Here is an 18,681-nt window from a genome sequence, read left to right on the forward strand (position 1 = left end):
AACGAAGTCTCTTCTTGGCACTAAACAAACGTTTCCAGGTTTCTGAAATGGTATTCAAACAGTCCACGCCGACTTAGTATTTGCCTTTAGTGTCCCTTTAAGCAAGCTTAAAATGGAGTAGAAGAAGAGAAATGACACAGATGCCATGCCCTCACGTGCTGCCGCAAGAGGCTCACGTGGCATTGACCATCCTGCACGTGCTTTAGAACACGTAGCTAACCGCAGCGGACCCAATTAGCAACATCGCGGAAAAGAACGGCATAAGCACAGTTCCAGCCATGTTCATCGATTTACCCAGATCCATCGAAGTTCGAGGGCTCCTTCTTGGCTGCGCATCCACCACCTCGGAAGGGTCGCCATCCCACAAGACGCCTTCGACGATTTTGCTCCTCGCGCATCCAGAGGAGGCCGAGGACGACGAGTTCTACGTGTCCAGGAACCTGACCGTGAAGGACGTCCTCCCAAACCACCGGGACCTTGAGGTCAAGCCGTGGACCAAGGGGAACGAACGGGCTGGCAGCAGCTGCGTATGGCGTCCTAGGAGACAGTTCCCGAGGGCCGAGTTCGACCTGCTCGCTGAGAAGCGCGTGAAAGACACCTTGCCTGAACGCAACATCAAGCAAGCATTATGCACCGTGCAACCAGCCAAAAACCAGACGGTAGCCTCATCGAGGGGCAATGGGCACCGGCAGATATATAGGTACAGTTGATTTTGTTGTTTTGTGATGATACAGCTGTTGTGTTGGGAACACTCAGTGGAAAGGCTCAATGTGTTATTTTATACTTAAGACGAATCACAGTTACGGCTTGTTTGTCTCACGAAGAAAAAGAATGCTTTTTATTTATTTTTTACGCAGTTTTACTATGAAGGAATAGCTTCAGTGTAGCAGGCAATAGGGAGCAATGTAGCTCATTATACAACTGGTTTGCCGTGGTAACACGATTGATGGCTGAGTTTGTACATGTTGTAACCCATTAGGCTATAAGAAAGTATTTACATGATTGGATTGAATTACCCATTACTGCAGTACATTCAACATTTTCTCAGTGGTTTTTTTTTAAATAAGGAATTCCGTTGACAACCACCATTGTGCAGAACTGTTGAGCTAGTTAGTCTAACATTGTAAATTGCAAATAAAGCGCCAAAATTACACATACACATGAAGAAGACACGAAATACGTGGACAAGCACTTGTCGGCTCCTTTCGTGTCTTCACTCGTGTGTATTTGCGTTTTTCGCGCTGTATTTGGAATTTACCATATTGCGCAGTGGCGTTCATATTCTACCGCCGATTAAGCGAATGTCCCATATTCTCCATTTAAGCCATTTCCATTTAAGCCTTCGCCAGTGCATCCAGGTGGGGTTAACAATAAGCATCAAACTCTGCGTTCATTGTTATAGTGTTCCATGAATGTGTACGCAACTTATGCGCATGTTGCGGCTTTTGCCACGTTTACTTGTTTTTTAACCTTAACAATGTTGTGCATTTTATCGTTGACGCTTTGCGACTGGTTGAGTCATCTGCTTCTCGAATATTACGACGATGTCTAGTTTCTCGATGCTCTTTCGCTTCATTATTTTCGAGGTGACTGCGCTCTATCTCTGCTTAAATTACCCGTTTCCTTCTAGTACAGTTTCATCTCAATAGGTCCTACTGAAATACATGTAAACGAAGAAAGTGTTTTGATTTGTATACCATGGACCGACTTTGAGGCTTGTGTCATTTTAATGAATATTTTAGAATATCCCCATTGCCTGGAGCAGATCCTTCAAGGCATAAAAACTTTTTTTTTGAAAGAATGCCAATTAGGACACATTACTGAAGGCGTGCATACTGTGGCACAAGAAAGTGTCCAGGAAGCGAAAAAAAAGCAGGTGGAGTGCGACGTAACGATCACAGTTCACTAGGGACGTATCATTTATTGTACCTTTATGTATGTTTATGCCTTTTATTCATCGACTTAAATAAAGTCGTGCTTGAATGAAGAGAATTGAAGAAAATAATCATGAAGTATAATGGTGGCTGCCTGAGCACATTGCGGTCGCAACATAACATGAAGCTCGTAGCAGAATGGAAAATAGTTATTTTTCGCACAGATTTCTTAGCTATCTATAAAGCACAACATCTTCTTTTCTTATTCAGATCTTACTATGTGACCGCTGCACTTGAAGAACAACGATGACTAATTTCTGCACTTCGTGATTTCTTAAATGTTTGTATGGTGAGCAACGAAAACTCAGCAGCTGAGAACTCTAGGATCTATTTTTCGTCTTTCTCGAAAGGATTGTGACATCAGTGTTGTGATTAAGTAGACACTATTTATTGGACTAAAGCAGGAACACTTTCACCAAAATAGCTGCAGCGTTCAGCGAAGCCTTGCTTGACGAATGTCCGTTGCAAAAAGAGTATTCATTATCTTCATGTGTCGTCCATTCAGGTCGGAGGAGGCGATTACACATGGCGTGCAAGCCTGCGCGGGCAGGATTTGCGAGGTTGTCGAGCATGGCAGAGTGGCCTCTCCCAAGCACAGCGTCGGCGTCTTGGGCTGGAACCCGCACATCCACCTGTGTGACACGCTGCCGTGTGTGTTGAGGATGCCGAACTCCGTCAAGGCTGAGGGCAACAGTGACACGAGCGGCGTGGCAACTCGAAGCAGCTGCCTTTGGAGGCTACACGCGAGGTAAGACTAACTTCTTTGCAACATAAACACGGAAGACTTTCTGTTGCCATATTAAATAACATTTCATTTTGTACGACTGCTGTGGAAAGAGACACTGTGAACTGAGTCCGGGTATTTATGTGTACTCCGAACGCGTCAGGATGAGCAGCGTAAGTCGGAGTGTGCTATTCCGTCAGAATAGAGGCTCCGGATGCTTCCCCAAATTCAACACAAGATATTGACCTGTGGAGACCGCTGTAGGCTGGTGTATAAGCGTCCAATCCCTGGGTGAAAATATAATGTACAGAAGGAAGAGAATGTGTACATCTACCAACATTAAGAAGCAAACTTCCGATTGGGGTCAGGCAGGTTTTCATTCAGTCCCATACAACTTCAAATAGGCGAACAAAATAGGCATACAACTATTTTGCAGATATATTGAAAAGGAAATAAAACCAGCGAGGCTGCCTAAAAAAATCGACCGCCCTTTCACTACTGTGAAGAGAGGTCCAAGCGAAGCTCGGGATGCGCGGCTCTTCGTAGTCGTAACGCTTCGGCATCGCGCTTTGTCTCGGCGAGGTCGGCACGTCGAGGAGGAGCCCTTTCTCGAGTGAGTTCCCGGCGGCGTTCACCGAACGCCGCCTATTCGGCCGGACGCGCTACGACCGGTCGGCCGCTCCCGCTACCGTTCCTGCAACGCAGCCTGCTCTTCGGCAGAACAAACCAAACGACGGCGTGCGCGAGGCGAGCGAATGCGCCATCACACCCAGTTAGGCTCGCATTTCGTGTGAAAAAGTTCGCTGCTACTTTCGCCTTTTTCTGGAACAGGCCCCCATAAAACGAATATCTCATGGCTGCTAACACGACGGTGCATCATATATAGAGTACTTACATATATAGTGAATTGATAAATTCCGTGGTAGCAATGAGCTGAAAGAAAACCTTTGCGGTTAAGCTCGAGAGCCAATCAATTGCAAGCGGTGTAATTTCTCGTGGTGGCCCTCAGTAGGCTTTATCGAAAATGTGGCACACCCCTCACGCAACGGTAGCAGTCGACTATCGGTATGGTGAGACACGCATTGTTCGCGAAACCCATCAGTTCTCTACAACTTCGAATTCATACAATGAAAAGTTTTTTACAGCGCTAATTGCAATGCCTAAAGTATACTCGAGGTACTACAGCTCAGCTTAAGGTTCCTCGAAAAGGAAAGCTCAAGCACCTTCAGCAATACCATTTCTCGATCCAGCATTGTTTAATTATTCAAACAGAGAACCATTCGCTTTGTCACTACATGAAGGAGAACCTCGCGAACCTTCATCACGAAGACACTACAAGTCTTACATATTTCACTTGATTTTTTGCCCTCCAGCAGTGAATTTTGATATCCACAATACAATTCTACTAATGAATGACGCTTGGGCTTCTTTCTGGCTGCAGCCATGCGGCCCATAAGGCATATATCACAAAAAAATTTGAGCCGAGCAGCCTCTACCAGGTTGCCAAACAGATTCATCATGCATATTACTCGAGCAACAAACACTAGTAAATTGCTCAAGTGAGTTGAACGTGTAGCAAGGAAAATGGAATATATATTGGCGCATTCCTTTTGGTATTGTGCAGTGAGCTGCAAGCCTCAATTAGCTTTACTTCAAATTACCGCCACTTATGATAAACGCATGAGGAACCGCCTAATTTTGAGAAGCAGTTAAAGAAGCAAGTACTTCTGGTACAATCTAAACTGCAGTGTTAAGAGCTCGTGTTACTACTGAGCGTTTCTGGGAAGGAATGCAAAAATTTGATATTATGCCATGAACTATTCGTCGTCAGGAAACCTGTTTTAGCAGTTTAAAATCAACGTCCCTCTTGTAAAATTCATATATAGGCAGCGTGTGCGACATACTTCTCGAACCGCGGCCGGTATGGTATCATTATATTATATTATATTATATTATGTTATATTATAGTGTGGCATCATTATATTATATGCTATGTTCTTGCAGTTATCCATCTGCACATGAAAAACCCGCAATGGGCTGGCGTGCGCTCCTTCGGGAGGCGCTGTACGTTGCCTTTGAGAACTCTATTGTCGCTTAAGAAATAAGCTCTTTGAATAAATTTTCGCGAACGAAGATGTCTTAATGATATATTGGAAACGACCGTCATAAGTATACAAGCAGAGGGAACGAGAGCGAACAAACGAAACCGCTGCGGAAGGTGCCCGGACACCGCCCCAACCTTCAGCAGACGACAGCCGCGAGTGTGTGCCCTGACGTCACGCGAGCGGCGCTCACAGCGCCCCTCTAGTTCGTCCTCGGGGCTAATAGTTTTGCGCGAGCCCAGTCGCTTCAGCATAGGTACACAACGATGTCCCTAAGGAGATGTTACCATCTTGTGAAAATTACGAGTCGCTGTCTGTCCACAATGCTGAGTAGGAAAGGCAAATTCCTCCGCACTGTAGCACGAAGCTATGCAAAAGAAATCAACATGAGCTTCTGAGAAAGAAATTTTCTAAATCGAAGAAAAGTTCGTCCTGGTCCGAGGATCGACACAGAGACCAACTCTTTTCCGTGGCGGTCGCTCTACCATATTAGCTAACTAGAAGGCCATCAAATCGGTGCACGAGGGCGAACTAATCGGCAAGCCGAAGAGCGTGGACCCTGGTAACTTGGTTCTACAGTCTGGTGGATGACATTTTTCCCTCTCAAAAACCTTTCTCCACCTTAAGGTCCTCCGAAGAACTGATTTGCCATGTCACCAACGCACAGCAGCTCCTAATTGCCTTCCTCTTAATATGCGCAACAGCACGCTAAAAGTATTAGTTATAGCGTGTTAATTCACCGCTCACGTTCTGACACGAGCTTGTTCGAAGTAATTAGAGGGGTACACGCACTGACAGCGATTCAAATATGCTGCTCTTGTCTATTACAAGAGCCATCGTCTATTGAATGACGTTATCTAATGTTACTTCATCACCCTCACTATTCCTAGGGCAAAACTTCTTCCTTCAAAAAACCTTCTTTCGTAGATTCACTTTTCCTGTGTTCACTTTTCCATTCTCGATTTCCTGTGTCGGCCAGAGATAACGGGTGCAGATAGGGAGACTGATTCTCTTCGTGACTCAGTCACATACAACCGCAACTTTTCTCTTCTGCTACCAGGTTCGCCCAGCCCAGAGCAGACGGCTGCTGCGTCGACCTACGCAAGTTTGCCGAGGCAGAGTCGGCCCTCGATGCTGATGTCGGCTTGGCATCGCGCTGCTCAGCCAAGGGAGGCCTGGATGAGACGGTCACAACATTCGGGGATTCTGCGTCCTTTGCCCTAGCTCTGCTTGGACAACTGTGTTCGAAAACAGAGCGCGTCAGCCGTGCAACAGAAGCCTTCAAGAAAAGCCTGAAGCTCAACCCATTCCTCTGGTCCTCATATGAGTCTCTCATAAACCTAGAAGAATCGCCAAATCCTACAGATATATTTAATGTCTCATCTCTTGAAAACTTCAGTTTATGTCAAGGAAGCAATCCTCTTGTCAACTTTGTTAATAAAACCACCATTGACAGCATTACGGATGACATAAAGGTGTTGGGTGGCCAGGGTGGAGGTCCTGGCGGACAAGTTGCGGGCAAGGTGTCTGTGCTGCCGCTGTCAGCAGGTTCAACGCCACCATCACAGGCACCACTGCTGGTCATGCGGTCAACGGTGACGACAAGTACGCCCCAGCAGTCCTGCCCAGACACTACCCCTCTTGGCATTATGACCAGCACCCCGGAGCTGCTGGCTCCCGAGAGCATCACTAGCCTCTGCCTGGGCAGCAAAAGTAGCAAGCAGATGCAACCACTTTCGGCTGTCAAGGGAGCACGCAGCATTTTCGCGGGAGGACCTGGGGCCCTGAGTCCACTGTCAGCATCGTTTGGTGTGCTACCTTTGTCAAACTCCACGCCTGGCACCGTGCCCCCAACAGCCATTAGTGGCATGCTCGCCTATGTCACACCCACTTCACAGGGCATTTGGGACACCATCTCCAAGTAAGCCTGCCCTCCAGTCAAAAAGAACCTTGCAAGGAAGCCTCAGGGACTGAACACGCCAAAGATACAAATATTCAGCCAGTCGAGTAACAACAACTTGCTGCAGACGCCGCCTGTTCCAACCAGCTTTCCACCCGGTGGCCTGAGCAGCGTGCGGCGCAGCTCGCGCCTCTTCAGCAGCTCCAACTCGGTCAAGGAGAACAACAAGGGCAGCTCGTCACCCAAGACCATCCGGGGCCTGGCCGCCCGGCTGCCCTCGTCCAAAAAGAGCAAGCCCTCCCGGGGGGCCCTGCGCACCAACACGCCCACCTCTGGCTCAAACAACACGGGTGGCATCACCGAAGGGGAGCTAAACGAGATGAACAATCCTGAGCCACTGCCTGTGTCCTTGGCCCAGACTTTTGGACTTTTTCAATTTATTTGTGTGTATGTAGCATTCTTAAATGGCTTTCAAATATAGTATATTGTAATTGAAGTGTGTTGCTGAGTGTATTCCATGAGCACCATTTAGTTGGCGATGGTAATGGACATAATTAAATGAGGCCTCTACTCTAATTTCTTTCCCACTGGCACTCTCGTAACAGCAGCTGCGAGGGCCTAACCAATTTAAAGGCAACAACGTGATGTTGGCAATAGTACGTCATGAGGTACATGCCAAGTCAGAAACGTAACTTGGCTCGAGTGCTCGGCTAATATACTTATATGGAAGCTAATTCACACTAGGATTGGGTCCACTGATATTTCACTAAAGCGTTCTTCGGAAAAACGTTTCCGGGGCAAGTGGAGCCTCGCATACTTAAAGAAAAGAACAAACAAAAACATTTCCAGCGATAACTTCGTAAGCGGCCATTGGCCTACCGTATTATGCAGTAACGCAGACATAGACACATATACGTATATTATATATTTACATATGAAAAGTGCATAGTCTTTCGCAACAGTTTCAATCAAATGCTCACAGGTTCTTTTCTTCCTATTCTGATCTTCTCGTAATCGATCTTCAACGTTAGGCTTGGGTACTCGTCCCGCAACTTATTTTTCCTTCGTCGACAGCGTTAAGATGCGTGCGCTCAATTTTGTATGCGTAAATTGCTGCCATGCGACGCGCCCGACGCGCAGAGTAAGCGGCATTTTTACTCAGGAATTTTTTCTGCCTAGTATTTTTTTAACGAGCGGAAATTCGTATTCTCAATCTCGTATTCAGTTACTATTGCCTGAAAAAAAAACTTGATTATATTCGAGTACTCCGTCAGTATAAATAATGGCGTCATGTCTTACTATAGGACAACACGGCTTAGTGGTTGTAAAGAACAATACAAAATATTTCGAAGCTGCAGTATATCATCGAGTGTATCACACATTTAAATGTTGGAAAACTTGCATCGTAGCAATCAGGCAGTGGCTATGATGATGATGATGAGGAAGCCTCAGGTAATGGCACAAACCCACTGAGGGGGATAGGCCACGAATCGGGTGGTAATATGACTCAATAAATAAAATAAAATAAATTGGTTAATAAGTAACACGCAAATAGAAAGGAAAACAAATAATCCAAGATGTAAAATAAACTATGAATACATGAGATGAAGTTCTGAGTGAGAGGTATGAAAACAATTCTGTGTGCTCGTTATATACAACTGGTGATGGCACCCGAATGTCCTCTATGTAATTGATGATCCCTTCGTCGGATTTATTTTGCTCATAGACGGGGACGATACTTCATCTAAACTAGGCAGCAATTACCGTTCGAGACACCTGAAAAAGCTGGCTGTCGATCTTGCACTTCATCGCCATCGCCTTCTACCTCCGACACGCACCGTTCTGGTAGTGCAGCAAACATATCCGAGTCCTTGATGCACGAACATTTCGCTATAAAAGCCCCCTTGCCATTGAGTACAGCAACACTGGTTGATTTTTCGTCTATAGAAAAAAAAAATTACCGACGATTACGTTACTTCCTAATGCGAAATTTGAGCGCAGCAAATAAGCTGTTTCACCTTTTGGATAGATTGAGGCAAAGAAATCGAGCAACACATGTATGCGCTATCACTGAATTTTTTTTTTATTTTTCACACGTATTCCTTTAACAAAGACTCCACTAACAGTTCTTGACAGTCATGAAGGAAGCTTTGTGGTCGGAGAAATAGACTGATATATGTTCGACTTGGTACACCAATGCTTGATTCTCAAAGACGAGATCTATACAAGTGCCTCGCGAGGTTGTCACAGCCGTGGGGGAAGCAGAGGCTAAGCGCCGCCGCCGAGAAGACCCTGCCGTTCGCGCCGCCGAAGCGGAGGCTCATTGCCGCCGTCGAGAGCAACCAGCAGTAAGCAAGGCTGAAGCAGAAGCTCATCGCCGCCGCCGAGAAGACCCTGCAGTTCGCGCCGCCGAAGCGGAGGCTCATCGCCGCCGTCGAGAGCAACCAGCAGTAAGCGGAAGCGGAGGGGGGCGGCGTGTACACCCAGCGGGAAACGATGGGGGCAGAAGCGCGCGCAGCAAGCGGACAACACGATAAAGAGAGGAGGGAAGAGATAGCAGCGACTGACTGATGCCTTTGACTGATACTCTTTCTGCATGGCGGCGACGGTGTTCTATGCAGTCACGTTATCTTGACTCTCTAGCGGCGTCACCGGCATCCAGCGGTATCAGTCGGTCGCTGCTAGCGCTGGGGGGATGAAAGGGGGGCGGAGCTGGTTACGAGGCCGACGACAACGCCGACGACGACGCGAAACCCAGGAACGGACGCCAAAGAGCTGCGCTCTAAAATGAAACGAGAAATCGGAAGCTGACACAAGCAACGGCGCCCTCAACCAACATTCAACACGGGCAGAGCACGTGGCAACTATAGAGGCCTGGTGGCCTATATTTAGGACAGTCATCGTGGCGCGCTTTCGGGCTGCGCGCAAATGAGAGCCAACACTTTCCGATTTTCAAACAAGTTTTGTTTTATCGATAGCGCATATCATGGTGAGCCATGATATGCGCGCGCTCACTTTTTGTAAGTAAAATGTTGGTGTGCGAGGGTACAATGCGACAAGCGCGTCAGGCGCTGATGTGCCCGACTTTATTCCGCCACTTCAGGAATTCGTCCGTGATTTAATGGCTATGCAGGGCAAGTGACATGAACATTTCATATGGTGGGTCAAAGGCATCTCTAAAAGGAGCGACGGGTACGCTGAACCACCGTGAAGCACTCGGCCGTTTATCTTTTCGGGGAAATCTGCTGCATGTGCGCGTAGTGTGTACACTGCGCAAGAAACACCGTCGGACTGGATGTCTTTGTTGGACGCCTGCGCGTGCTCGCATGACCTTTGACTGTTTCCGTCACGCTTAATTTCTGCAGTGGTTGTCTTTCTGAAAATTCTGCTCCAGCGTAATAACGAAAAAAATTAAACCGGCTTACGTGGGTTAATAGTCAAGCATCGAGCTTCTGTGCTATGGTTCAGGGCAGTGACACCGTCTTAAGATTAGTCACTTCTATGCGAAACAATAGCTGGAACCGGCAACAATAGCCGGGCTATACTGATGGGCATCGCTCGGTATTTTTGCTCTGCCGACTCACAGTGAATGATCGCAATCAGAAGTACGGACACGTTTTAAAACGTATGAGCCGCTGGAACGTTATTTGGATATACAATAAGGCGAAGGCTTTATCCGGCTCATGGGGAAAAAAATCTAATGTCCGGCGTTGGGCGGTCTGTCGTTGTGGCACCAAAATTAATAGGCAGTCGAACTAACTACTTGTGGTGGTAATTAAGACTAATTTAAGAAGGACCCACGAGCTTTGGTGTTAATTAGGGCGAATTAGGCCTTCAGTTTCTATATAAGAATGTGCGAAGACTAGCCGTAAAAGAAGCGTCAGCACAACCTGTAGTGTTAATTAGGGCATAGTTAATAAAGTTCAAATCAAAACGCCGTAAAAGAGAGGTAATTCAAGCACTCCAACTCACGGCCTTTGTAGGAGTTGAATCCAAGACATTTGATGTTAATTAAGGTGAATTAGGCTATCAATTTCATTATAAGAAAGCGCAAAGCCGGACAAGTAAGCGTCAACATGACCTGCGGTGCTAGTTAGTGCAAATTAAGGTCAAATTAAGACCCAGTAAGATAGAGTTAATTAAGCCACTAGAACCTACGACCTCTAGTAGGAGTCGAATCCACTAAAAAATATGGGCGAACTGGCCGTATCATCAAGTTGGATTCCAATTCACACCGTTAAGGACGGTAGTCGAGCCCATGACGTCTGGCGGGTGCCGAACCCGCGACTTCGGTGTTAATTAAGGCAATGTTGATTAAGGCACTTGAACCCACGACCCAACACGGAGATATAGGCGAACCGGCCACATCTCTAAGTTTGATTGCACATCACATCGTGGAGTTCGGGAGCCGAATACACTCTCTTTGGTGTTGAGGTATAGTTAATGGAGGAACTTCAACCCGCGACCTTTGGTTGGCGTCGAACTCGCGACCTTTCGTGGCACAAAGCAAATGGTTAGAAGTGACAACGCATTATAATATAATTTACGGTAATGTAATGAATGCGTCGTGAGCGGGACAGCTTTCGCCTTCACCCTGTTAAGCGTATACGAAAGTGGCTGTGTACATGTTAAAAAAATAAATAATACCAAAACTTCCACTTTCTCTATTGGGTTATAGATATTCAAGTATGTTTACCCTGTCCGGCCACACTAACAACGACGCTACCAACACGCGCTGCTGTCTGCCTCCTTATAGCTCCATGTAGCGCAAGCCAGCGAACATATTACTTCGTGTCAGGTATTGGTGATGAGCTCAATTGAATGATTTCTGGAGGCCTAAAAACATAATCTCTAGTTACCCTTTTTGATCTGGCACAACGAATATTTCATGTAGAATTTCGGCTAGCCATGTAACTGTAGAAAAACAACGCCGAAAAGTGTATTGATACTATGATAAAGCCGAAGTCGGTTCAATTTTCAACCGATATTCAATCGATTCAAAATGTATACAGTAATGCATTTGGTCAGTAGCTGAGCATCACAATTCTTTAAAACAATTTACCTTGCTAATTGTTCGATTGCGAGAAACTGCACCAGAACAGACAGATGTCTGAAACACAAAATTAAAAACAATTACTTGGAAATGTGGACTACGCCTAGCGTTTCAGGAATGCGCTGGGAGCATCATATGTACCACCATACTTAAATGTCTCCAGGTTTAGCAATATATTCTAAATTAATTTAGTTGACAACTGGTAACAGTCACGCGCTGAAAGCTCAGGACAAAAAGCTGTCCGTACATGTTGAAGGTCATCTGTGGTGAAGTTGCTCATTTTTATGGTAAAGGAGGATATGCGTCATTAACACATGAAGTCACATCATATTTGCCTCAGTTTTTAAATACAAGCTACTACGACGATAACGATGACACGTCGATGTCTTTAAAACTAAATTGATAAAGCTTATAAATGATTTTGTGCCTTCTAAAGTCAAGATTCGAGAAGGCGTCAAGGCAAACACCGGATGAATAACGAGCCTAGAAAGCTAATTAAAAAAAAAACGTCACCTTGTTCTTTCCTTCAGGAACAGTCAGAACCCGCGGGTGTATGAAATAAGGACAGCTCTTGGTGAGGAGATTGAGACAAAGTTAAGGTTCCTTCAACGATGCTTTTTTGATTAACTTGGCTCAAATCTACAACACAGCTCGAAGGAGTTGGGAAAATTTTTGAAATCTAGTGGCCAGGAGCATGTATACATTGCGAGTTTGGAGATAGATGTTGCTACAGTAGCAGTCTGCAATAAAAAGGCCTGCTGATTCAATCGTTATTTTCAGTCTATTTTCACACGCGCCTGCAATGTCGAACTACAGGATTACACGGAATTGATTCTGGAACATATGCATGAAGTCCATATGGAGTATAATGGTGCCGTAAAATCACTCAGACGGCTAAAAGGAATACACGGAATTAATTCTGGAACTTATTTCTGAAGTCCACATGGCTTATATGTTGCCGTAAGATCAATTAGAAGGCTAATAATAAAGCCTGCGTGCCCGCCTAACCACATACCTACGTTTATTTTGTAACCATGTTGTGCCGTAATAGCCGTTCTTTATTTATTTTATCCAACATAAGATTAGAGATTGGTTCATTGCCTATAGAATGGAAAGAGGCTGACAATATTCCGGTTGACAAAGATGGACCCAAAAACTCACACGCTAACTGTCGTCCGATATCACTCGCTCCTGTATGGTGCATATCACTGGAACGCATTGTTCACAGCGTGGTAATGAATTATCTAGAACAAAAATATTACTTTGAGAACGTCCAACACGACTTCAAAGCCGGCATATCCTGCGTGACACAACTGTTTAGTTGAATTCAGCAATGACCTGTTTTATCCTTTTGACCTCAGTGAGCGTATTCACTGAGCCGTATTTGCGGCATATTCGAAATTTAAGGAAAGCTATCGACTTGGTCGCAAACACACCCTTACTACACAAGTTAGCCTTTCTTGGAATACACTCCTCAAGAGCATGTTGGATCCATGACTACCTATTGGGCGAACTCAACGTGTACTAATAAATAGTTTTTTTTTTGTCTTATGGCGTGAATGCATCATCTGCGATACCCCAGTCAGTTTTGGGACATGTATTATATTCAGTTTATATCAATGACATAGTCCATGAAATTCAAAGAGCAGTCCGATTGTACGCAGGTGACTTTGTCGTCTATAGCAACGTTAACAATGTATCTGTTCTCTCCTCTAACATTACTTGGACCGTACACAGCGCTGGTGCGAAAAAATGGAAAATCCATCTGAATCCTCAACAGCGCCAGTTTGTTTCGTTTACACGTAAGGGTTTTCTTGTTATGCCCACTAATGTCACTTAAAGCGCTCCTGCAAAGTAAGTATGCGATTACAAATACCTTGTTATCTATTTCTTGCCAGAATTTCACTCAAACAGCTAACTAAGGTTAAGAAAGCCTTATACTTGAAAAATTTTAGACGAATCGTTGAGTACGCTTGTGCGGCATGGGATCCGCGTTCAAGTACATCATCTTTCTCTAGAGCATGTACAACGCCGAGCCGTACGTGTTGCAACAAATAACTACGCATTCGGCAACAGTCTTACAGCTACGAAGCGAAGCATAAGTTGGTTAGTTTTTTTCACAAAGCAGGTTAAATATAAGTCTAGAGTTTCTTTACCGCATTTACTTTAATACGTGTAAGATAATTAAGACGCAATATTTTTAGATCCGCACACAATATTCATTTATGTTTTATTTATTTATTTATTTATCTATTTATTTATTTATTTATTTATTTTCTATACCCTCAATCGCCGAGGCATTGCAGAGGGGTGTGCGTGACAACATATAAACAAAGAAAAAAGAGAATGAAACGCGCAGCGTTATACAGTATTAGCGACAAATTGTAAATCTGAAATAAAATATAACAGGATGGTACTAAAATAAATATAACTAAACTGAACAGAAATAAACACACCATGTTATGCAATACTAGTGGCAAATGTGAGCGTAAGAAAAATTTGGGAAAGGTAAAAAAAAACAGGAGAAAGAAAAAGAACGTGAAAAAGCAAATGAAGTTGCAGAGATGGCGGCACATGTGGAAAGAAAAAGAAAGGAGTGAGGAGGAGAGATACACGAAATGATTAAGCAGGCTTATCACAATGCTGGTGCGCAGATAAAGAATGGGAAAATGCAGAATATTCAGAAATGGAAACAATATCGTCAGGTAGGTGGTTCCGATCCTTTGACGTGTGCGGTATGAAGGAAAAAAAATGCGTTTGTGTTACAAAAAATGCCTTTAACTTTGTGTTTATGGTGAATCCGTGATGAGCAATAAGCGGGTTGCGTGATAAGCTCGGTACGTAGGGACGAATGATGCAAGACCTTATGAAAGAGGCAAAGGCGGAATCGCTTACGACGCAGTGACAGAAATGCCAGTGATATAGCTTGTTTCATTGCTGTTACACTTGTTGCGCAATAGTAATTAGAAACAATGAAACGCGCACCGTTATTCTGAAATATTTCTAGAGACCTAATTTAATTTGTGGGATGACGGTTCTAGATTGCAGCGGCTTATTCTAACTTCGAGCGCGCACGAGTTTTGTATCGAAGATTTTTGTATATCCGAGTGTCACGACCACGCATTGAAAATAACGCAAGTCATAAGCCGCACGGGTGCATTTCAGGACTCCTTCTCCCCACACACTGGTGGAGTGGAACAAGCGGCCCAAAGGTACTGAAAAATTAGTGTCTGAGCAGGCGTTCCACTCATTCTTGTTGAACCTGTCGTAAACTTTGCTTCTTTTTTTACTTCATTAGCTTCACTTTGAAGATTAGACCGCATTTCGTATTGTTCATCATTGTTTTCGGTTTATGCATGCATCAACACGGCTTCTGGAGAGTTAATATTCGTTGTACCCCTCCCTGCAATAATGTCTTTCATTAGGCGCTGCAGGTAATTTGCATAAATTAAAAATATCGTGGGTGGCCGGCAGTGAAACGCAGCTTCTACTTTGCCCTTCCGTTTTGGAGAAAGCCAAAAACCAGGTTCTTCACATATTGCATTATATGGCATCTGTATTTACCCAAATGGAGGCTACGACTGGGACAGTTCAACTGTCAGAGCATTTCGCCACTATTGACATCGTTGGAGACCATGACAATACCTAAACCCAAACGTTCCCAGGTGTTACAAAATTATTTCAGATATAGATGGAAAGATAAAAGCCAGGCAGTTATGTTAACCACTGAAGAGCCGAGCTTGTTACCCTACGCTGTTGGAAGAGAGAAGTCAAATAAATATCTATCCAGGATAGAGTAAAATAATTATAAGGTCCGAAAGGAAAGCCGCTGCAACACACTCACGAGAGGGAAACAAAGGAAAGGCCTTCAACAGAGTTCCGTCTACTGGCAATCTTTGTTTAGTAATAGTGGAACGCGGGGAAGAGGTGTAGAATGCTCTGATATGAGCATTGTTGCTGGTTGGCTGCCGCTCCAGAAGCATACGTATATGACGGCAGCGTAATAGCAGCGCCGTCATTTAAAAACTAGGATACAGTATTTCAAACAAGAAAAGTGGTCCTAAGACATATGAATTATTCGTACGAAAATGAGGAAAATGTTTCACATAAACCTTATGGACATTACAACGGTCTCTGACCTGCAGCACTTGCGAGCGGAAATGCAAGTGCAACTAACATGCAAAACGTTTACCTGACTCACTTCGGGACGTTGTGTCGTGGGGGTGGGAGGGCGATGACGGCATCGAGCTCGCGATGGCTCACCACTTGCATTTTGTTTCGCTTTGAATCACGAGGCACTGAACGACGTACTGAAGGATTTTAATTCTCTTAAACTCTGCTGGAAAATGGCGCTTGCACGAAGCAATCGCAGACAATTCCAGAAAGGCTAGGTACACCTGCAGCCAACATCCTGCTTGACATCAAGATCCCAGATGCACCTCCATGCCGACTTACGAAAAAAGGCGGGAGGACTAACATTTTTACGCCGGGCTAGTTGGCACGGCGCTGTCACAAGGCCAGCAATACTTTCAAGAACGGCTGCAGTGACGTGGGCGACTTGCCATTGTCGGCAAGGCTACATCGCATCTCCAGGAATCCAGGACATCGACTACTGCGGCAAAACAGCCCTGGGGCTAAGTGGTATGCGTAACTCAATGGGTCACATTTTTTAAAAATTTGATTGCTGAGGAATTTTTGCCAAATTGCACTTTAGGCACTTCATTCTGACAATGTTCTCACGCTATCTCTGGCGTCTAGTCTAATTTCACTGGATGGGTTTTTTCCCTGGGACACTTTTGTAGACTCGTTTGAAGCGCATGCGGAAATTTTTTAAATGCTGATTGCAGCGCAGCGATAACTCCTGGACCAATTGCACTCTAGTGGCAAATACTCTAGGTCTCCCTCTATATTTAGAGCCAGTTTGATTTTATTACGCTTGCGGTATTTTATGTTTGCTTGGGCACTTTTGTTTGGATGGTACTTGGCGAAGCAGCACCACAGGGGCAGAAGATTCATCCGTTGTTGCACTGAAGAGAAAGGGTTCGTCGATAATGGTAAAATTCATAGACTCGACTGTAAAGTAGTAGGCACATTCGTACTCAGATGTGTAATGAACGATGACACTCAGATACTGGAAGAAACAGCGGACTGAATGGCTCTATGGTATGGCATTCAAGCATTAAGCCCAGCTACGCACGCTATTTTTCCTCAAATTTTTGCGCATGGTAAAATGTTTTTTTTTTGGTATTTATCAATATAAACGTTTCATACTAGCCTAACATATGAAACCTAATCAGTAGTTACACTCAATTAATGAGCAATTAACAATCCAATTACACAATACAGCTAATTTTTAGAACTATAGTAACTATGGTGATTACTGGCCGCTAACGCACTATGCTTAGTTCTCTTGGTTTTACACACTTGCAAGGTTACGGATATCAAATGAAATATAAAACAAGCAATTCCTCAATGAGACCCGCTGGGAACTGGTATGATGAAGTCAATAGGGGTAATTAATCAGTTATTTTACCGGTACAACAGACACATAGACACATATACGTATATTATATATATTTACATATCCAAAGTGTATTGTCTTTCGCAACCGTTTCAATCAAATGTTCATAGCTTCTTTTCTTCCTATTCTGATTTTCTCGTAATCGATCTTCAATCCAACGTGAGACGTGAGTACTCATCCCGCAACTTATTTTTCCTTCGTCGACAGCGATAAGGTGCGTGCGCTCAATTTTTATGCGTAAATTGCTGCTTTGCGACGCGCCCGACGCGCAGAGTAAGGGGCATTTTTGCTCAGGATTAACCTTTTCAGCCTAGAATTTTTTTAACGACCGGAAATTCGAATTCTTAATCTCGTATTGAGTTACTATCGCCTGAAAAAAGAACTATTGATTATATTCTAGTACTCCGTCAGTATAAATAATGGCGTCATGTCTTAGTATAGGAACTCAAGGCTTAGTGGTTGTAAAGACCAATACAAAATATTTCGAAGTTGCAGACTATCATCGAGTGTTTCACACATTCAAATGTTGGAAAACTTGCATCGTAGCAATCAGACAGTAGCTATTCTGAGTGAGAGGTGTGAAAGCAATTCTGTGTGCTCGTTATACACAACTCGTGATGACAGCTGAATGGCCTCTATCTAATTGATGATCCCTTCGTCGGATTTATTTTGCTCATAGACGGGGAAGATACTTCATCTATACTAGGCAGCAAAGCTAGCTGTCCATCTTGCACTTCATCGCCATCGCCTTCTACCTCCGACACGCACCGTTCTGGTAGTGCAGCAAACATATCCGTGTCCTTGATGAACGAACATTTCGCTATAAAAGCCCCCTTACCATTAAGTACAGCAATACTGGTTGATTTTTCGTCTATAGAAAAGTAAAACGAGAAATCGGAAGCTTTCACAAGGAATGGCGCCCTCAACCAACATTCAACACCGGCAGAGCCCATGGCAACTACAGGCGCCTGGTGGCCTATATTTAGGACAGTCATCGCGGCGCGCTTTCGGGCTACGCGCAAATGAGAGGCAACACTTTCCGATTTTCAAACAAGTTTTGTTTTATCGATGGGGACCTTAAGTAGAAACGTGCCCGCCGCACCAGTTGCTGCTGGTTACGAGGGTCCGAACTAGTCAGCACGGCGTCCCACTTCTCGGGTGTGGGGTTGGGTATTTGCGGGGCCGCCTTCACGTTGGGGCACGCCCATGTGGTGTGATATAGGGAGGCGTAATCATTACAAAGGTGACATTTGTATGAATATAGTGTAGGGTGGATTGCGTGTAGTCTGCTTAAATGTGGGTATGTATTGGTTTGTAGTTGTCTCCATGTTACGGCGTCTTCACGTGAGAGGGTCTTCTGTGGAGGTGGGTATTGTCGTCTGTTCAATCTGTGGTGTTGTGTGACGTAGCTACGGCAAGCTGCATGGAATTCGGTAATAATTGTGAT

General features: G+C 44.7%; 1 pseudogene; it reads left to right on the forward strand.

Moving 5' to 3' along the window:
* LOC142575878 (uncharacterized) overlaps positions 1–7,156 on the forward strand; it is a 142,189-nt pseudogene extending 135,033 nt beyond the window's left edge.
* Positions 7,157–18,681: the final 11,525 nt, after the last annotated feature.

The sequence above is a fragment of the Dermacentor variabilis genome, chromosome 1 (assembly GCF_050947875.1).
Source record: "Dermacentor variabilis isolate Ectoservices chromosome 1, ASM5094787v1, whole genome shotgun sequence".
Lineage (NCBI taxonomy): Eukaryota > Metazoa > Arthropoda > Arachnida > Ixodida > Ixodidae > Dermacentor > Dermacentor variabilis.